The sequence below is a fragment of the Salmo salar genome, chromosome ssa10 (assembly GCF_905237065.1).
Source record: "Salmo salar chromosome ssa10, Ssal_v3.1, whole genome shotgun sequence".
In the NCBI taxonomy this organism is placed as follows: Eukaryota; Metazoa; Chordata; class Actinopteri; order Salmoniformes; family Salmonidae; genus Salmo; species Salmo salar.
The window spans coordinates 39,960,141-39,982,522 of NC_059451.1; the positions used below are offsets into that span (position 1 = coordinate 39,960,141).

At 42.4% G+C, this 22,382-nt stretch overlaps 1 protein-coding gene across 6 annotated transcripts in view; it reads left to right on the forward strand.

Annotated features, from left to right (window-relative positions):
- Window positions 1-6,546: 6,546 nt before the first annotated feature.
- Window positions 6,547-22,382, forward strand: part of LOC106560366 (exocyst complex component 2) — a 95,349-nt gene continuing 79,513 nt past the window's right edge. For 3 of the 6 annotated variants that reach the window (XM_014123219.2, XM_045687759.1, XM_045687760.1), the window contains exons 1-2: window positions 6,547-6,661; window positions 20,116-20,196. The gene's annotated coding sequence lies outside the window, so the exon portion shown is untranslated. Of the gene's footprint in view, window positions 6,662-7,431; window positions 7,673-20,115; window positions 20,197-22,382 lie in introns of those variants that run through there. The other 3 variants (XM_014123218.2, XM_014123220.2, XM_014123222.2) reach the window with 3 other exon arrangements.

A 22,382-nucleotide genomic window follows, 5' to 3' on the forward strand; every position in this document is an offset into this window, starting at 1 on the left:
TCTACTACACAGAAATATTCTGCATGGAACATTCTATTACAGAAACATTGAACATTTTACTACACAGAAATATTCTGCATGGAACATTCTACTACAGAAACATTGAACACTCTACTACACAGGAATATTCTGCATGGAACATTCTACTACAGAAACATTGAACATTCTACTACACAGGAATATTCTGCATGGAACATTCTACTACAGAAACATTGAACACTCTACTACACAGGAATATTCTGCATGGAACATTCTACTACAGAAACATTGAACATTCTACTACACAGGAATATTCTGCATGGAACATTCTACTACAGAAACATTGAACATTCTACTACACAGAAATATTATGCATAGAACATTTCGCTACTACTACACAAATGAGCCAAGAGAACCTTGTGGAAGATTCTAAAACAGTAACTGCGCATGATTTGGTTTACCTGGTGCAATGGAGCAAATGGAATAGTCCCAAAAATAAATAAAGCGGGGGGAAAACCAGACAGCCAATACTCCTACGGTGAATCAATCAATCAAATTAATTTACAAAGTGCTGTACAGAAACACAGCCTAAAACCCCAAACAGCAAGCAATGCAGATGTAGAAGCAATGCAGATGTAGAAGATGTAGAAGTAATGCAGATGAACACTCCCAAATGAAAATACATGTACATTTACATTCCATTTTTGTCTAGTTCTTAAGCATGTATTTCTAATATTGCTTTACTAAGCCAATACATACGTATAGCAAACACAGACACAGTATATAGAGACACCTATTGATTCTAAGTGGGTGAGTTATTTTTCTCCACCAAAAAACCAACCAACCCAGTCCAGACATGTGTCAATCTCAGCCGGACGGCTCCCTGGAAGTGTTGCATAATAGTAGGATGTTTGCTGTGCAGTAGGTTATTGGGCAGGTCTGTGTGAACCACCCAGCACAATGAGATGTTTGAGTTTTATATCACGAACCTCACTTCCGACAAGGAAAATAAACGGTTGCCATCCCAAGGTTTGGCTTGGGCTCCTTGTTTTGAGAGCCAGCGAGTCAAGAATGACCTAATAAGAAACAAGGACTTGAGAAGGAGGAAGACACAGGCACACTTTTACGGTGTGCTTGGCAGGCACAGAACATGAATAGGGCAATATCAGTAGCAGTAAAGCATATTTTACTGTCAATATTTCACACCTCAATAAAGATGATAGGGCCATTATTCTCAAAGAAACAATCATGAAAAATGTACACTACAAAGTGCTCTGTAAACCCAAATTATGGCCGTGTTTGAGAGCATCAAAACCATGATGTATCATGGGTAAATTGTGACTGACCGATCTACAAGTAATAATGAGTCATTATTTATGATGCAAGGTGATTTGTAGATCAGTCAGTCGCAGTGGCGATTTTAGCATGTAAAATCTAAGTGGGGAAAAAAACAAAAACATGTTTGCTGCATGCCAGCAAAGCCACTACACAACACTAAACAATATATTAATTGTACTAGAACGGTGACAACAAACTTTTAGGGAAAACCTAAAGCCGTCCCAACAGCAGAGCTTTCTTTTCAGCACCATTAAATGAATCCTTACCACTGCTACACCTGGCTACCAGCAAAGCCTTGTCTGGAAGCGAAACAGTTCATTCATCCTCATTTACTGCCTTTTTTAAAAACATAGCTGATATGGCTGACTTGCTTAAACAAATGTGGTTTCTACTGACAATTCAGATGTACAAACTATGGCATAAGGGAACAACGAGCAGATAAAAGGCAATCTGTAATTTTGATTAAGATATTAATGAGCAAGCTAGGAAGGAAGTAGTCAGTATAACTATTTGTTCAGCACCTTTGAAATGTACAGCGACAGAATTCAGAACATGGGCCGTTCTTACAGTATTCTCCCTGTACACCAAGTCAGAACCGTAGGATAAATAAAGGGGGCATAGAAGCAGACAATGAAAGCTCTTACAATATTTGATGATAACATTTCTCTAAAACAGGCTATAGGCTACATGTGCACCATCAAGTCAGAACAGTAGGCTAAGTTATGAGGGAGGAAAGGGACCAAATTATTAGGGTGAGGCACATGGGCTACTAACAGCTTACTACACAACATACACTTAGTATTACTTTCTTAGCGACAGTATACATATCTCCCTGGCATATTACAATTTATGCAGCAGCATACAATAGATTTTTGGACTCACCTTGTTGTGCTGTGCTCACTTGAACAGGAAGGTGGCGAAGCGGTCCTTCTTGTGGGCTCTAGAAAGAGTCCCTAAATCCCAACTTGGAATTCTGAGTTGGATGACCGCTCAAAATTATTTTACGTATTTTCCCAGTAGGAGCTAGTTTTATCCGAGTTCCCAATTGTCTTGAACTCACTGAAGTCTGAGATTTTGCAGTTCTGAGTTTCCAGTTGTTTTGAACGCGGCAGAAGTATTGCTGGATTGACAGCATGGCCAATGTTTTCAAACTTTTCTGGCCATGGAGTTACCGCCTTTTTCGTGATATACAATCAGTAGATAGGATCCTGTCTCATCGCTGAAACTCCACTATGGACTCTGCAAAGGTCGAGAGCCAAGACGCGCTGCTTCTTGACACACTGCTCGCTTTACCCGGAAGACAGCGGAGTTAACCAATCAAATCAAATGTTATTAGTCACATGCGCCGAATACAACCTTAAAGTGAAATGCTTACTACGAGCCCCTAACCAACCAAAAAGTTTTTTTTAAATACAGATAAGAGATAAGAGTAACAAGTAGTTAAAGAGCAGCAGTAAAATGACAATAGTGAGACGATATACAGGGGGGTACCGATACAGAGTCAATGTGCGGGGGCACCGGTTAGTTGAGGAAGTATGTACATGTCGGTAGTGTTATTAAAGTGACTATGCATAGATGACAACAGAGAGTAGCACTGGTGTAAAAGGGGGGGGGCAATGCAAATAGTCTGGGTAGCCATTTGACTAGATGTTCAGGAGTCTTATGGCTTGGGGTAAAAGCTGTTTAGAAGCCTCTTGGACCTAGACTTGGTGCTCCGGTACCGCTTACCATGCGGTAGCAAAGAGAACAGTCTATGACTAGGGTGGCTGGAGTGTTTGACCATTTTTAGGGCCTTCCTCTGACACCGCCTGGTATAGAGGTCCTGAATGGCAGGAAGCTTGGCCCCAGTGATGTACTGGGCCGTTTGCCCTACCCTTTGTAGTGCCTTGCGGTCGGAGGCTGAGCAGTTGCCATACCAGGCAGTGATCCAACCAGTCAGGATGCTCTCGATGGTGCAGCTGTAGAACCTTTTGAGGATCTGAGGACCCATGCCAAATCTTTTCAGTCTCCTGAGGGGGAATAGGTTTTGTCGGGCCCTCTTCACGGCTGTCTTGGTGTGCTTGGACCATGTTAGTTTGTTGGTGATGTGGACACCAAGGAACTTGAAGCTCTCAACCTGCTCCATTGCAGCCCTGTCGATGAGAATGGGGGTGTGCTCGGTCCTCTTTTTCCTGTATTACACAATCATCTCCTTTGTCTTGATCACGTTGAGGGAGAGGTTGTTGTCCTGGCACCACACGGCCAGGTCTCTGACCTCCTCCCTATAGACTGTCTCGTCATTGTCGCTGATCAGGCCTACCACTGTTGTGTCATCTGCAAATTGAATGATGGTGTTGGAGTCGTGCCTGGCCGTGCAGTCATGAGTGAACAGGGAGTACAGGAGGGGAGCACGCACCCCTGAGGGGCCTGAGTTGAGGATCAGCGTGGCGGATGTGTTGTTACCTACCATTACCACCTGGGGCGGCCTGTCAGAAAGTCCAGGATTCAGTTGCAGAGGGAGGTGTTTAGTCCCAGGGTCCTGAGCTTATTGATGAGCTTTGAGGGCAATATGGTGTTGAACACTGAGCTGTAGTCAATGAATAGCATTCTCACATAGGTGTTCCTTTTGTCCAGGTGGGAAAGGGCAGTGTGGAGTGCAACAGAGATTGCATCATCTGTGGATCTGTTGGGGGGGTATGAAAATTTGAGTGGGTCTAGTGTTTCTGGGACGATGGTGTTGATGTGAGCCATAACCAGCCTTTCAAAGAGCTTCATGGCAAAAGACGTGAGTGCTACGGGTCGGTAGTCATTTAGGCAGGTTACCTTAGGCATTGGGCACAGGCACTATGGTGGTCTGCTTAAAACATGTTGGTATTACAGACTCGGACAGGGAGAGGTTGAAAATGTTAGTGAAGACAGTGTGGATGCTGCCTGTAATGCATGGCTTCTGGTTGGGGTATGTACGGTCACTGTGGGGACAACGTCATCGATGCACTTATTGATGAAGCCAATGACTAATGTGGTGTACTCCTCAATGCCATCAGAGGAATCCCGGAACATATTCCAGTCTGTGCTAGCAAAACAGTCCTGTAGCATAGCATCTGCTTCATCTGACCACTTTTTTATTGATCTAGTCACGGGTGCTTCCTGCTTTAATTTTTGCTTGTAAGCAGGAATCAGGAGGATAGAATTATGGTTAGATTTGCCAAATGGGGGGGGCGAGGGAGAGCTGTGTATGCGTCTCTGTGTGTGCAGTAAAGGTGATCCAGAGTTTTTTCCCTCTGGTTGCACATTTAACATGCTGATAGAAATTTGGTTAAACAGATTTAAGTTTCCCTGCATTAATGTCCCCGGCTACTAGGAGCGCCACCTCTGGGTGAGCATTTTCTTGTTTTCTTATGGCGGAATACAGCTCCTTCAATGCTGTCTTAGTGCCAGCCTCCGTCTGTGGTGGTATGTAAACAGCTACGAAGAATAGAGATGAAAACTCTCTCGGTAGGTACTGTGGTCTACAGCTTATCATGAGATACTCTACCTCAGGCGAGCAATAGCTTGAGACTTCCTTAGATATCATGCACCAGCTGTTATTTACCAAAATACATAGTCCGCCACCTCTTGTTTTACCAGACGCCGCTGTTCTATCCTGCCGGTACATCGTATAACCAGCCAGCTGTATGTTGATATTGTCGTCGTTCAGCCACGAGGCCATGAAGCATAAGATGTTACAGTTTTTAATGTTCGGTTGGTAGTTTAATCTTCCGCCTAACTCAGCGATTTTATTCTCCAAGGATTGCACGTTTTCTAGCAGAATGGAGCGAAGTGGGGGTTTATTCGATCACTTACGAATTCTCAGAAGGCAGCCCTCTCTTCGGCCCCTCTTTCTCCACTTCCTCTTCATGCAGATCACGGGGATCGGGGCCTGTTCCCAAGGAAGCAGTATATCCTTCGCGTCGGGCTCGTCAGAGTTGCAAATAAAACGAACAAAAAACACAATCGGCTGGGGGCACGTAAAACATCTGCCTTCTTCTCCAGCTCTATTTTAACACTGTAGAACTGACAACCGAGGTCAGCTTGCAGGCACACAGCCCGCCACAAGGAGTCGGTAGAGCCCGATGAGATAAGGACATCTCAGCCGGCCAAACCCTCTCCTAACCCGGATGATGCTGGGCTAGCATAGACCTAGGGCTTGTTCGACATTGCAGCCGAGAATGCATGAGACTGCCGACTGACCATTGGTGACACGTAATTCAGGGCAGGTGTAGCAGAGCCCCACCTGTTAAGCAATTTTTTATTTATTTTTTATTTTAGCTAAACAGGTGGGTCTCAATGACACGTCACCACTGGTCAGTCGGCAGTCGCATGCACTCTCAGCTGCAATGTCGAACAAGCCCTATGTCTATGCTAGCCCAATATTGGACTAAAGGTGCCTAATGTTACTCCTTAGTCCAAGGACCTTACATGTTCTGTTTAAAGGGCGAATTTGATCTGGAAGCCAAAACAGCCAAATACTCTAAACGTGAATCGATTCTTGCGGTACGGCTCTAGAAATATAAATCCCTCTACTTTCTATCACATCAATGCAAAATAAACACTTACGGTTTTAACAGTTGCAGCAGACAGTATGTTTCAGTGACAACACGTTTGTGCCGTCTGTCTTCTGCAGATAGATAATTAGCACAGGTTGAAATATGGCCGTGTGGAAACACTAACCCTATAAAGAAAGTATCAATTTAAACTTTTTTTTTTATTTCTAACCGATATGTTAGATAAGGTCCTTATGCTTCCAAAACCGTACCGCATGCGATGCGTATTAATGTTCAGACCGAGCGTCGCGGCTCTTAACAAAACTCCCCCTACAGAAGACGCCTTCGTCCAATGACTTATGTGTCATGTAATGGTACTATGGGCTATGTCTATGCCTAGAGGATGATCAAAATAAAACATCATGGCAGAGATGAATACAGAATGGTTTAAAGATATTCCAGGTTATAGAATTTTTGGTAGAATAAAGTAGGCTACGTTTGTGTGAACTGGGCCCAGGCCAACACTGCTATTAGTGGCAAGATGGAGAGATTGACAGTTCACAAACCAACATGTTTATATTATTTTCATGTTCTTTTATTTATTTATTTATTTATATATATATATATATATATAAAATGCATTTTGGCTATATAAAGCGTTTTGAGTAACTACCATCAACATTTTACTCACTCCACTCAGCTATTGTGAGCTTATGCTCTGAGGGGATGCAAAGTAGAGTGCGTGATGATATCATCACCGACTGGTCGTTGCAGGAAGTGGCAACCTGGAAGTTGATTTTGGAAAAGGTTAGCTGGGATTTTTCTTTCAACAGCACTTAATTGTAAGTTACCCTATGTTATCTATTTATTTAACTAAATGTTGTGACACAAATATGAACTATTTATCATGGTCTTAGTTCGTATCGCTTCAGAGAGAGTTCAGAAGATTGTTTCCATTTCCAGCTAGCTAACGTTAGACAACTCGATAGTTCGCTAACAGTGTCCAGCTTCATATCGCAAGACGGTCTCACGCTACGATGTACGTTTGTCTGATGGTTGTTAAGAGTCTATGTATTTCGGCTGACAGCGAACGAACTTCAGAAATGTTTAGCTATTAACGGTAGTTGCCCTAGCTAGCTCTGTGTCAACTGACCTGTCAAAAAACAACAACCCTGCTCATCTTTAACTGTTGACATGCTCATATGAATGTAATCATTAGTTGATTTGCAAGTAAAACGAGAATTTCTATTCGACAAATTGAGGTAGGACCCTCCCTGTTTCGTATGCTCCCGAAACATTTTGAAACAGAGTCGGCGTAATAAATACGCCCCAGTATTCGCATTCAAGGGGTCATTGACCCATCTACCTGCCTACTGGGAGTGAAACAGTTTGGGAACCCCTGCTCTAACATGTTGGCTTCAGCATTCCCGATCAGTCCAATTACAAGTCAGAATGTTGAATAAACGTGATTTTAACTTACTTTACCTGTTGTCAGCTGTTTTTGTCCTCATGTCGGAGGTAATCTGAGACAAAAATATCAACAGGGAAGTGTTATTAACCCGACTTTCAGTACGCCGGTTTGTATTTCCGGTTTTGTGTTTACAATTCTGAAGTGATTCGCATGCGACAAAACACTTGCACATTGTGTAAACAATGCCCGAGCTTAACAGTACTACAGACCAAACGTTGTCGCATGCAATCAGCTGGCAAATTTCACAAGCACTTTCAGCTGATTGCGAGAGAAAGTGCTTTGGTCACAACATTCTGTTACATTCGGCTATTGTTTACATATTGTGCATCACGTGCAATGCGTCAAGAGATTGAAAATACGAACAGGCGCCGCAAAAACTCAGGTAAACAATACTTTACTGTGGATATTTTATCTCCACTTCCTACCGTCAAAAGGACCAACAGCACAGACAATAGGTAAGGTAAGTGTACAGCATTCTGGTTTGTAGTCTTTTTTTAGTGCGACTTCTTTCAGACAGAATTTCCTTGGGGTAACCACGGTAACAGTCTGATGTTTATGCATAGGCCTATGTAATGCCAATCTCGTGAAATATACACTGTGTTTGGGCTATAAGTGTAAATTTGACTCTGTAGAGGCAGATGTAGAGGAGCTCTGCAGGATAGAATGGAAACAGTGGCTTGTCAAACCAATAGCCATTTGCCCTTGTTGTTTTGTTTTATTGATGTGTACCCTGACTGGCCTCAATACCTAACACTGCTGTATCCTTAGTAAACTGCTAATGCCCCCGTTCTGTCTAACGGCCCTGCTACGCTGCAGCCATCGGGAGTCCGGCATTGCCACCAGCCATTGAGGGAATGCTTCCTTTGAATCAATGACAGCTGCTATACTGCTTGCGTTGCGCCGAGGTTTAATTCTCGATGGCCGACGCCTGTTCTTGTGAATTGAAATAATGAGAAATAAAGTTGAATTTGGTGGGTTACTATGTAGCAGATAGAACGTCACATTGATGGCAACGCGTGTAGTGTAGCTGAAGTGTTACTGTTTGTGTGTGTGTTCTCCAAGCCTACTTGTATGATTTGCTATTCATGGAAATGACAACAATAGAAGTATGTTGAGAATGTAAAATTATCATTATGAAAATGTTTGCTTGCATCAGAGCGTAGTTAGGCTGAGCCCACACTGTAGAGCTGTTTGTCTTTCATTATGGCCAGTTACTGCATGATTACACCCCAGATAGAGCCTGACATGATTCGCCTGCCCTGAGGCACTGTCCCGGCCTCTGCACAGCCTCCAACCCTGATTGGCATGATTTTAGTGATTGACATTTGGTAGATGATCCTGCTGCGCTGATACAGCAGCATATTGCTGTGTTCTCAATCATCCATAATTGGTAGCTAGAAGGTCAGTGTTTTGAAACTATAGCATACAGAGCCTAGCGCCAACATAACAATGATGTCTTTAGTCTCCTTGGATCAATTTTGAACTGCTTTAACAGACTTCTGATCTAAATGAGACTTGGCAGAAGCCTACATTTATGTAAGTTACTGGTAAGCTTGTTTTCTATTTGTAAGATTTTAAGCTTAGATATCATCAAAATGATGTAGGCCTAAGTGTGTCAGATAGGCAAGTAGCTGCCTTAATGTATCAGAGCGCCACATTTTTCATGTTGGATCAGTGTTGAGGGGTCTTCTTATTGGTAGAGGAACATTACCCCTGCTGTGTTACCCTCAGAAATGAAAGGTCAAAGCACAGACCCTTGTTGCTGTGTGTGTGTGTGTGTGTGTGTGTGTGTGTGTGTGTGTGTGTGTGTGTGTGTGTGTGTGTGTGTGTGTGTGTGTGTGTGTGTGTGTGTCCTCGCATATTGTACACTGTGTGCTGTTTCAGCTGGAGCATTGGGGAGAGGGAGAGAGACTGCACAGGCAGCTCTTTCCCTTGCCGGTCGATAGCTTAAGGTATCACAAAGTTAATGAGACTCAAGCCATGTCCTGTTATCACACCTAGGAATACAGTATGTTTAACGTCAACTGGAAAAATGAAGACTAACAGTAATATAGGTATGGTATTCTTGTGGTTCCCCTTTCAGCTTTATTAAAGGATCTGAATTATTGTGTTGTGTGGGTGGGTGTGCAGGCCTCTCAGTTAATGTATTATTTTTATTTTTTTTTATTTTTAATTCCCCCAAAATGTAAAACCTTTCTTAGTAATTACTGAATATTTTCTACAACTTTACGCTGTGTGTGTATCATTCTGTGGTTGACACCACTGATATTAGAGTTTTGGCTGATACCGATATCCAATATTTTCCTTGCCAAAAAAAGCTATACCGATAACCGATATTTAACATTTAGCGGCCTTTTAAGAATTCAAGTACAGTTAAATCGTTAACACACACACATATGGACGCAGCGGTCTGAGGCACTGCATCTCAGTGCAAGAGGCGTCACTACAGTCCCTAGTTCGAATCCAGGCTTTATCACATCCAGCCGTGATTAGGAGTCCCATAGGGCGGCGCACAATTGGCCCAGCGTCGTCCGCGCCATCATTGTAAATAAGAATTTGTTCTTAACTGACTTGCCTAGTTAAATAAAGGTTACACACACGCAAACACACCACAATGACCAAAAGGTTATTTTGTTGGCATTTACGTATGTCCCCATTACCAGTAAAACGTAATTAAAACCTATTTCTTTCACTTACTGTGCTGTTTCGTTGTTCATTTGTTCAGTCGTTTCATTCTCAAGCAGGATTATTATGGAACGCCGTTTGGGTCTTTGCATGTCAAAAAAGATACACGTCAAATAACACTATTTGATGTGTCAAATAAGCTTGTTGATCAATCAGGATCTGAATATGACTGCAAGTCAAATAATAATTTAATGCGTTCATACATTTTTTACGTAGTTGTTACTAGAGGTCGACCGATTATGATTTTTCAACACCGATACCGATTTAATCGGACGATTTTTATTTATTTATTTATTTGTAATAATGACAATTACAACAATACTGAATGAACACTTATTTTAACTTAATATAATACATCAATAAAATCAATTTAGCCTCAAATAAATAATGAAAAATGTTCAATTTGGTTTAAATAAAGGCAAAAACAAAGTGTTGGAGAAGAAAGTAAAAGTGCAATATGTGCCATGTAAGAAAGCTAACGTTTAAGTTCCTTGCTCAGAACATGAGAACATATGAAAGCTGGTGGTTCCTTTTGCTTACGAGCTTACGAGCCTGCTGCTGCCTACCACCGCTCAGTCAGACTGCTCTATCAAATCATAGACCTTCATTATAATATAATAAACACACAGAAATACGAGCATTAGGTCATTAATATGGTCGAATCCGGAAACTATAGTCTCGAAAACAAAATGTTTTTCCTTTCAGTGAAATACGGAACCGTTCCGTATTTTATCTAACAGGTGGCATCCCTAAGTCTAAATATTCCTGTTACATTGCACAAACTTCAATGTTATGTCATAATTACGTAAAATTCTGGCAAATTAGTTCGCAACGAGCCAGGCGGCCCAAACTGTTGCATATACCCTGACTCTGCGTACAATGAACGCAAGAGAAGTGACACAGTTTCACCTGGTTAATATTGCCTGCTAACCTGGATTTCTTTTAGCTAAATATGCAGGTTTAAAATATATTCTTCTGTGTATTGATTTTAAGAAAGGCATTGATGTTTATGGTTAAGTACAGTCGTGCAACGATTGTGCTTTTTTCGCAAATGCGCTTTTGTTAAATCATCCCCCGTTTGGCGAAGTCGGCTGTCTTTGTTAGGAAGAAATAGTCTTCACAGTTCGCAACGAGCCAGGCGGCCCAAACTGCTGCATATACCCTGACTCTGTTGCAAGAGAAGTGACACATTTTCCCTAGTTAAAAGAAATTCAAGTTAGCAGGCAATATTAACTAAATATGCAGGTTTAAAAATATATACTTGTGTATTGATTTTAAGAAAGGCATTGATGTTTATGGTTAGGTACACGTTGGAGCAACGTGTACCTAAGCGATTATATGCAACGCAGGACAGGCTAGATAAACTAGTAATATCATCAACCATGTGTAGTTAACTAGTGATTATGATTGATTGATTGTTTTTTATAAGATAAGTTTAATGCTAGCTAGCAACTTACCTTGGCTTCTTACTGAATTCGCGTAACAGGCAGGCTCCTTGTGGAGTGCAATGTAAAGCAGGTAGTTAGAGCGTTGGACTAGTTAACCGTAAGGTTGCAAGATTGAATCACCGAGCTGACAAGGTAAAAATCTGTCGTTCTGCCCCTGAACAAGGCAGTAAACCCACCGTTCCTAGGCCATCAATGAAAATAAGAATGTGTTCTTAACTGACTTGCCTAGTTAAATAAAGGTGTAAAAAAAAGAATTCGGCGTCCAAAGATACCAATTTCCGGGTGTTATAAAAACTTGAAATCGGCCCTAATTAATCGTCCATTCCGATTAGTCGGTCGACCTCTAGTTACACATTGATTAAAGTATCACTCGTATTTCATATGTCACAACGATTCATTGATACGTATGCTATGATGCTTGTAAAGTTGTCTCGTGCACCTACAGTGCTGGTCATAAACAAAGCTAGATAGCTCATGGATGCAAACAATGTTCTTCTCTAAAAACATAGCAAAACGTCATAATCTGTTTCAGTAGGTGTAGTTAGCTAGCTAACTATATAGCTAGGTGTCATCATGTAAAATAGCCCTAATTTATAAGACAGTTTTTATTTGATTAATGGTGGTCTGACCCATCGATGTGAAGCTAGCCACAATAAGGATTAGCCACAATAGTGGACTTTGCAGTTAGCCTTAAATAAAAGTATGGCACAATCCTACTATTTGAATTAATTTGCATCACTGTCAATGTCATACTTTTATTTTGAAGGCAAACCGCAAATTCCACTATTGTGCCTAATCCTTATTGTGGCTAGCTTCACAACACATAACCCGCTCTGGTCGAGCGTCACTAGCCAGATGAAGCTAGCTGGCTGCTTATAACGTTAGCTTTGGGCAACAGGGTTAAGTAGCTGGCTAGCTATTTATTTTCATGATCTGAAGTTCAATTTCAATAGGCGAACAACAAGTGGCAACCTAGCTAGTACTTACTCACAAGGATTCCTAAATCATTGCTAAGAATAATGAAAATGACTGCAGTTTCTATTGGTCATGGTTTTCAGGCTGGTTGTATTGGTGCTAGCTAGGTACCAAGCTAAAGCTAGCTACCCCAGAAGTTGCAGTCGAACAAATTTATGCTTTATTACCAACGCGATATTGTAAACGCATCGTTCGTGGGCGGTGTTTGCTTGTTTGCAGACTTTTTTTGTAGAAGCTTTGACAGTGCAACTGTATCTTTTTTGACATGCAAAAACCCAAACGGCGTTCTATAGTATCTATGTAGTGAAGCAAATAGCAGTGACGGTATTACTGTGTAACATCTGAAAAATAGTGCACTTGGTAGTGTGTACCGGTGCTCGACCAGTCGGCGAAAGCCAACATCACCTATGACAGAGAACGGTTGATTGTCAAGGGCAATGAATTCCATTATATTGGCTTTAATGGATTTCGCCTTTGCGATGTTTCGCTGAAATTTTCGTACTCTTTCAAATGCTTGACTTGTTGACTGCTCGATCCACACAGCAGACATTGTGGGCTAGGTTAGGAATGCTGTGTTGCCCGCGTAGCACCAAATTTTACGTGGCGTCATTACGTTCTGTACCTTCGTTATATAGGTATGCACTGTAGCGTTGACATTTGTTTTTAACATCAGTGTTAAACTTGACATCGGGCCGATACCGATGTTGGCATTTTTAGCTAATATTGGCCGATTCCGATATGTTCACCGATATATCGTGCATCCTTAGTTGACACATAGCATGTCACAGGAAATCAGTGCTAAGCTGTCTCTGTCTCTCTGTGGTTGGAGCCTTTAGGACCTCCGTACCTCACCCTCCTCCCTGGGGAGAACACAGCGACGTTTCCTGCCCCCTCACAGGGCTCTAATTGGAAATGTTGGGTGGGCCGGACAGCCCCTGCTTGTTTGTTTTGGTGGAATGCTCGACAGCGGGTTATATTTTTGTGGCATTTTCTCAGCAGTGGTTGCTGCTTTAGGATTAAGCCAGGGTTGGTTGAAGCAGAGCGGTTACAGCAGGGGTGGGAGGGTTGATGAGGGGCAATGTTTTTGGAGTGGCACTTCTCTCTCACCCCTGTTGTCCCTCCTCTCTCTCCACTCTCCCCCACCTGCTGGCCGGCCCCTCTCATACAGTCTTTTTGAGTAGTTACGCTGACTGTGAGGGAAGGGTTATGTTTTTGGAGTCAGTGGCACTTCTGTCTCACCTCTGTCATTCCTTTTCTCCCCCCTCTTCCCCACCTGGCTGGTAGCCACTCTTTCCCCTCTCTCAGTCCCCCCTGCTGACAGGCTTGTTTGTTGGCCATTGGTTTTCACAGTCCTTGGGTCAGTTCCCTGACCCAGTCTGACTACAGGGTAGTCCAGGACAGACCACACTGGATTCTGGGAGAGGAGGGATGGGTGATAACACAGTAATAACCATTTAAAAACCTTTAATAAAACAGTAATAACTAGAGGTTGACCGATTAATCGGAATAGCCGATTAATTAGGGCCGTTTTCATAACAATCGGTATTTTTGGACACCGATGTGGCCGATTTAAAAATAATAATAATAAAAAAAAAAAAAAAAAATATATATATATATATATATATATATATATTTTACACCTTTTATTTAACTAGGCAAGTCGGTTAAGAACACATTCTTAGTTTCAATGACGGCCTAGGAACGGTGGGTTAACTGCCTTGTTCAGGGGCAGAACGACAGATTTTTACCTTGTTAGTCCAACGCTCTAACCACCTGCCTTACATTGCACTCCACGAGGAGCCTGCGTGGCAGGCTGACTACCTGTTATGCGAGGGCAGCAGGAAGCCAAGGTAAGTTGCTAGCTAGCATTAAATTATAAAAAACAATCAATCTTCACATAATCACTAGTTAACTACACATGGTTGATGATATTACTAGTTTATCTAACGTGTCCTGCGTTGCATATAATCGATGCGGTGCCCGTTAATTTCTCATCGAATCACAGCCTACTTCGCCAAACGGGTGATGATTTAGCACTGTCGTTGCACCTAACCATAAACATCAATACCTTTCTTTAAAATCAATACACAAGTATATATTTTTAAATCTGCATATTTAGTTAATATTGCCTGCTAACATGAATTTCTTATAATTAGGGAAATTGTGTCACTTCTCTTGCGTTCCGTGCAAGCAGTCAGGGTATATGCAGCAGTTTGGGCCGCCTGGTTCGTTGCGAACTGTGAGAAGTCCATTTATTCCTAACAAAGACCGTAATTAATTTGCCAGAATTGTACATAATTATGACATGACATTGAAGGTTGTGCAATGTAAGAGCAATATTTAGACTTAGGGATGCCACCCGTTAGATAAAATACGGAACAGTTCCGTATTTCACTGAAAGAATAAGCGTTTTGTTTTCAAAATGATAGTTTCCGGATTTGACCATATTAATGACATAAGGCTTGTATTTCTGTGTGTTATTATATTATAATTAAGTCTATGATTTGATATTTGATAGAGCAGTCTGACTGAGCGATGGTAGGCAGCAGCAGGCTCGTAAGCATTCATTCAAACAGCACTTTCGTGAGTCTTTGTTAGGAAGCTGATGTCCTGAAAGAGCTGCAAAATCTGGACCCCTACAAATCAGCCGGGCTAGACAATCTGGACCCTTTCTTTCCAAAATTATCTGCCGAAATTGTTGCAACCCCTATTACTAGCCGGTTCAACCTCTCTTTCGTGTAGTCTGAAATTCCCAAAGATTGGAAAGCAGCTGCGGTCATCCCCCTCTTCAAAGGGGGGGACACTCTTGACCCAAACTGCTACAGACTTATATCTATCCTACCCTGCCTTTCTAAAGTCTTCGAAAGCCAAGTCAACAAACAGATTACCGACCATTTCAAATCCCACCGCACCTTCTCCGCTATGCAATCTGGTTTCAGAGGTGGTCATGGGTGCACCTCAGCCATGCTCAAGGTCCTAAACGATATCTTAACCGCCATCGATAAGAAACAATACTGTGCTGCCGTATTCATTGACCTGGCCAACGCTTTCGACTCTGTCAATCACCTTATCGGCAGACTCAATAGCCTTGGTTTCTCAAATGATTGCCTCGCCTGGTTCACCAACCACTTATCTGATAGAGTTCAGTGTGTCAAATCGGAGGGCCTGTTGTCCGGGCCTCTGGCAGTCTCTATGGGGGTGCCACAGGGTTCAATTCTTGGGCCGATTCTTTTCTCTGTATACATCAATGATGTCGCTCTTGCTGCTGGTGAGTCTCTGATCCACCTCTACGCAGACGACACCATTCTGTATACTTCTGGCCCTTCTTTGGACACTGTGTTAACTACCCTCCAGACGAGCTTCAATGCCATACAACTCTCCTTCCGTGGCCTCCAAATGCTCTTAAATAGAAGTAAAACTAAATGCATGCTCTTCAACCGATCGCTGCCTGCACCTGCCCGCCTGTCCAGCATCACTACTCTGGACGGTTCTGACTTAGAATATGTGGACAACTACAAATACCTAGGTGTCTGGTTAAACTGTAAACTCTACTTCCAGACTCATATCAAACATCTCCAATCCAAAGTTAAATCTAGAATTGGCTTCCTATTTCACAACAAAGCATCTTTCACTCATGCTGCCAAACACCCTCGTAAAACTGGCCATCCTACCGATCCTCGACTTCAGCGATGTCATTTACAAAATAGCCTCCAATACTCTATTCAATAAATTGGATGCAGTCTATCACAGTGCCATCCGTTTTGTCACCAAAGCCCCATATACTACCCACCACTGTGACCTGTACGCTCTCGTTGGCTGGCCCTCGCTTCATACTCGTCGCCAAACCCACTGGCTCCAGGTCATCTACAAGACCCTGCTAGGTAAAGTTCCCCCATACCTCAGCTCGCTGGTCACCATAGCAGCACCCACCTGTAGCACGCGCTCCAGCAGGTATATCTCTCTGGTCACCCCCAAAGCCAATTCCTCCTTCGGCCGCCTCTCCTTCCAGTTCTCTGCTGCCAATGACTGGAATGAACTACAAAAATTCTCTAAAACTGGAAACACTTATCTCCCTCACTAGCTTTAAGCACCAGCTGTCAGAGCAGCTCACAGATTACTGCACCTGTACATAGCCCATCTATAATTTAGCCCAAACAACTACCGCTTCCCCTACTGTATTTATTTATTTATTTATTTTCCTCCTTTGCACCCCATTATTTCTATTTCTACTTTGCACTTTCTTCCACTGAAAATATACCATTCCAGTGTTTTACATGCTATATTGTATTTACTTTGCCACCATGGCCTTTTTTGCCTTTACCTCCCTTATCTCACCTCATTTGCTAACTTTGTATATAGATTTATTTTTCTACTATATTATTGACTGTATGTTTGTTTTACTCCATGTGTAACTCTGTGTTGTTGTATGCGTCAAACTGCTTTGCTTTATCTTGGCCAGGTCGCAATTGTAAATGAGAACTTGTTCTCAACATGCCTACCTGGTTAAATAAAGGTGAAATATAAATTAAATAAATAAAAAAAGGAAGAAATGGTCTTCAAACAGTTCGCAACGAGCCAGGCAGCCCAAACTGCTGCATATTCCCTGACTCTGCTTGCACAGAACGCAAGAGAAGTGACACAATTTCCCTAGTTAAAAGTAATTCATGTTAGCAGGCAATATTAACTAAATATTCAGGTTTAAAAATATATTCTTGTGTATTGATTTTAAAGAAAGGCATTGATGTTTATGGTTAGGTACACATTGGAGCAACGATAGTGCTTTTTTCGCAAATGCACTTGTTAAATCATCACCCGTTTGGCGAAGTAGGCTGTGATTCGATGATAAATTAACAGGCACCGCATCGATTATATGCAACACAGGACAAGCTAGATAACTACACATGGTTGATGATATTACTAGTTTAACTAGTGATTATGTTAAGATTGATTGTTTTTTAGAAGATAAGTTTAATGCTAGCTAGCAACTTACCTTGGCATCTTGCTGCACTCGCGTAACAGGTAGTCAGCCAGCCACACAGTCTCCTCGTGGAGCGCAATGTAATCGGCCATAATCGGTGTCAAAAAATGCAGATTACCGAACGTTATGAAAACTTGAAATCGGCCCTAATTAATCGCCCTTTCCGATTAATCGGTTGACCTCTAGTAGCCATTTGATTCGGTGTTCAGGAGTCTTATGGCTTGGGGTAAAAGCTGTTTAGAAGCCTCTTGCACCTAGACTTGGCGCTCCGGTACCGCGCGGTAGCACAGAGAACAGTCTATGACTAGGGTGGCTGGAGTCTTTGACAATTTTTATGGCCTTCCACTGACACTGCCTGGTATAGAGGTCCTGGATGGCAGGGAGCTTGGCTCCAGTGATGCACTAGGCCGTTCGCCCTACCCTCTGTAGTGCCTTGCGGTCGGAGGCCGAGCAGTTGCCATACCAGGCAGTGATGCAACCAGTCAGGATGCTCTCGATGGTGCAGCTGTAGAACCTTTTGAGGGTCTGAGGACCCATGCCAAATCTTTTCAGTCTCCTGAGGGGGAATAGGTTTTGTCGTGCCCTCTTCACGACTGTCTTGGTGTGTTTGGACCATGGTAGTTTGTTGGTGATATGGACACCAAGGAACTTGAAGCTCTCAACCTGCTCCACTGCAGCCCCGGTCCTCTTGTGTCATCGGCAAACTTAATGATAATGATAGTAATGAACAACTTGGAAGGTGTGTTCCAAAACACGTGCTAGTGGAGTGGAAATTACCTTTCACGGAGTTGCATTATTTTCCAGAGAACGCATAGAGCCCCGAGTTGATTATCCTTTTTATTTCATGGCTATAATTTAACACATTTGCCACTAGAATGTGTTCATTTGCCGGTAGAACTGTATACTATAGCTACAGTAGTTGCCGTGGTAACCAAACAAACAGACTTGATAGTTTAGATAACCAAACCATCAGTCCTAGCTTGCTATTATAAAAATCAAATTCAACAATATCAATAATGTTTTCAATTCGACTTTTGCTTTCAAAAGCAGCTCAAACAAAACATGTAAGAATGAACTATAGCCATTGAATTCTACCGTGCCGATTTACTGTGCATTATCGGGAAATAACGCACGCTCTAGAATGCCCTTCAAGCCAATCAGAAACAGTGTTCATCAATGCCATGGTACAACTCTGTAACCACCCTGTAATAACCCTGTAATAACATGATACACTAGCAGAAGGAACCACTCAATTCACTGTTTGTTTGCAATTTAGGCTAAAGGAGCTGTTTTGGTATTGTACATTTTAATAGGTCTAGTCTGTGGTTTACTGTGAGGAACATTGTTTCTCACGCTCATTGTGATGATCCATGTTTTTGTATGTAAACAAAGTTACTGTACTTATGACACGGCATTACCAAGGTTTAAACCCTGTCTCCCCTTAGCATCTCATTATGTAGCTTTCTGTCTCCACATCTTAAACCCTCTGCAAACATCAGCCTGCATTCATACGCCCACATTTCACTGTTCTGTTTATTTATCTAGGATTCTGAGAGGAGAAATTGGTGCCTATGCTTAAGTTAGATCTTAAAAATATAATTTCAGACAAACAAACAGACAAACAGAGCCAGCCAAAGGATAACAAACGGGAGAGGAGACAGAGGGGATGGAGAGAGCCAAACCCAGACGCCTAATGGCTCTGGTCTAGTCCTCTCCTGGACCCTCTTACTGTCCTGTGTTGGGATTGGCTGAGAAGTGCTGACTCATTGTGGAAGGCTTGACTGGCCAACAGATTCGATAACAAAAAATGTCTGTCTGCCCAAAAACATAAATGGCACTGCAATGGCAACATATTACGTGTCAGATTATTTGGTTGTTTGTTTTACGCAATAGTGCTGATTTTGAAGTTGTCTATTTGTAATCGATTCCTGCTTTATCAAAATGTAACGTTTGATTCAAAATAAAACTAGCCTATGTATGAGCCTTGTTGTCACTCTTCTGAAACTTATTTGATCCCATTACTTTTCCTTTAATGCACACATCAGAGAGTGTAGCCTAACTGATGCTGTCTGTGAAATACTTGGCAGTGTTCTATCTCTCCCCTGCCAGTCTGCCACTGAGGGCCAGTTCAAAGCAATCTGTATGAGTTCTGGTGTGAGTTTTGAGTGAGGAATGGTTTCTTAAATCGCTAGCCTGTCAGATCAGAGATCAGAGCCGGTCATACCAGGGCCATGATGTTTGGCCAGCTCTGTGCATTCAGACTGAGGGGAATCTTTGATGGAATCTGGTGTTTGTGTAATGTTGGGGGGCTGAGGAGAGTGTTAGTATGGGGTACTGGGGAGGCTTAGTGGTAGCAGCGCTGATGGGGAGGCAGGCAAGGGTGGCGGTCTGGGGGGCGGACGGAGATGTCTGAAAGGGTTCCTTTGTGCCCCTAGTCCAGACCATCACACAGAACATACACCTAACTCCCTCTGACCTGTCAATCAGTCCTACATGGGGATATGAGAAACAGTGCAGTATATAGAGCTTAGACCAGAGCGAAGTGGACCATTACACTACATACTATCTGTCTAATTCAGAATAGGCAGGCCAGTTGTGTGTAACATGAGCTAACATCAGGATTTCCTTAACAAGCTCAGTTTGTAAACCCATTGCTGTCTCCAGTAGGGATATCCCCCCTGACAACCAAGGGGACATCTCTCTGACCACCCCCTTCACCCTACCCTCTCTTCCCCCCAGGTCCTTCTCACAGTGACTCAGTCCTTCTGTAGCAGTAGAGAGATGAGGAGGGACGAAAGGGACGCATGCTGGAAGTAGTAAGTAAGTCAAAGTTTAGGAATAAGATGACTTAAATAAACCACTTAAGGCCTATGTTTGGGAGCAGTAAGTGAAATCCCCCCCCCTGTGAAGCCGCTGCTATCCCCCTCTCGGCCCTCCGCTCTCCCCAGAACCTTTCCTCCTGTCCAGTTCATTAACCTAAGCAGCAGGGGAAAATCAACCAAACCCCTAAAACCCAGACAAGCTCTCAGAGGGGGACAATATGACAGACTGATGATCAACACACACTGCCTGGGAAGTGTGTGTGTGTGGGCGTGCTGTGTGTGCTTAAATGCTGGCTTGTGTGTGTGTTTGTTAGTGCACGCATCCTAGGTTGTGTTAAATATGTATCTATCACAATACTCTTATTTGCTCTCCTTAGCGTCTTTCTAAAACAGAACAGTGTCCTGGCATCGTGTGTGTGGGGTATATTATTTGAAGTGTGCAAATGTCCTAGGGTATAGTCCTATATGGTTTTCATCTGTTCTTAAATATTTTTACATTTGTCATTTAGCAGACGCTCTTATCCAGAGCGACTTACAGTAGTGAATGCATACATTTCATACATTTTTTTTGTCCCCCAGTACGGAATATACAGTATAAATAAATATACAGTATAAATACTTCCTATGAAAAAAGTTATTTCTCATATTCAGACCATACAACGGCTGTGACACAAATGGCACCCTACTCACTATAGGCTCGTGCACTACCATAGGGCTCTGGTCAATAGTAGTCCACAATATTAGGAATATGGTGCCATTTGGGACGCAACTTGGGCCACATGCAGTCTTCCCTAACCAGAGAGCTCCTTTCTCCCTGGGCTTGTTAGCTCTGTTTCTGTTGCTTATCAAGACCTAGTAGGCTCTAGTGTGACAGAGCTACCAAATAGAGGGGCAGTCACTCTGTTTATAAGTCCCTTTCCAAGTAAAACAAACCTGCCATTTTAGCCCAATTAGAACAACGGCACTGAGGGAGAGAGAGCAAAACGTAGACTGGGAGGTGTTGCCTAGGGCGGCAGGTACCCTAGCGGTTAAGAGCATTGGGCCAGTAACTGAAAGGTTGCTGGTTCAAATCCCTGAGCCGACTAGATGAAAAATCTTTCTATGTGGATTAGAGCATCTGCTATATCACTTAAATGTAAACAATGTCAATTTATAGAGAGACGATGCTTCTGGATCCGTAATGTGGCCAATGAATAGGAATATGTTTGATCATTAAGTGATGATCCCCTAGAAGCCGGTGTTTGGAGGATATTGGGCACGTGTGTTGATTATCACTTAATTATCAAACATCTTCTTACTCATTGGCCACATTACGGATGTTTTACCAACATATTCAACAATAGATTTACATATTTTGATTAACTTTATTTTGATGAATTTATTCATACTATTTCATCCTTCCACAAGATATAGCCCCGGCACAAATCTAAGGTTGCTACCCAAGCCTGCTCGTTCGTTTTGTCGGTTCTATATCTATAAACGCGACCCAGTTGTTCATTCTAAATGTTCTATTGCCATACTACTGGCTGGCAACGTTCTTATGCCTTGCTTTCTAGCTAGCCAACTACAGCTAACTTACAGTCACATCAAACAGTGCAGCCAGAATAACAACAAAGGAGCTGCATTTGCATTTGTTTAAGCTGTTTTCTAGTGACATTTTATTTGGATACATCCATAAATTAGCTAATGATGCGTGATTTCACCTGGCATATAAAATGTGCTCTTTCATCAGGACACTGTTGTTCAGAGGAGCTAGCCAACAACACAGCTAACACAACACCAACACAGCTAACACAACACCAACACAGCTAACACGGTCACTTCAAACTGAAGTGGGAAAGACTGCAAACTAGCATTTTGTTTCCTTTGATGTGTTTTCTATTGACATTTCTTTGTATATGTCCATAAAAATGATGCTGATTCATGATTTCGACTGGCTGAGAAACGCTGCCTGCCTGTCTGTCTCGTCCCGACTCCCGACCCCAACACGTTCATTACTAGGGGACAGCTGGAGATCGAATTTCAATACTGAAACAATGTTGCAAATGTCAGACAGACAGATGGCAAGGTTTATACAAATCTCCGTTATTGAAAACCAAATGCTAGTCTCAAAGAAATGGGAGATAATCTCTAGATGCTTTTTACATTAGAGATCAAGTTTATAAATTGTCTGGCTGGGCTGCT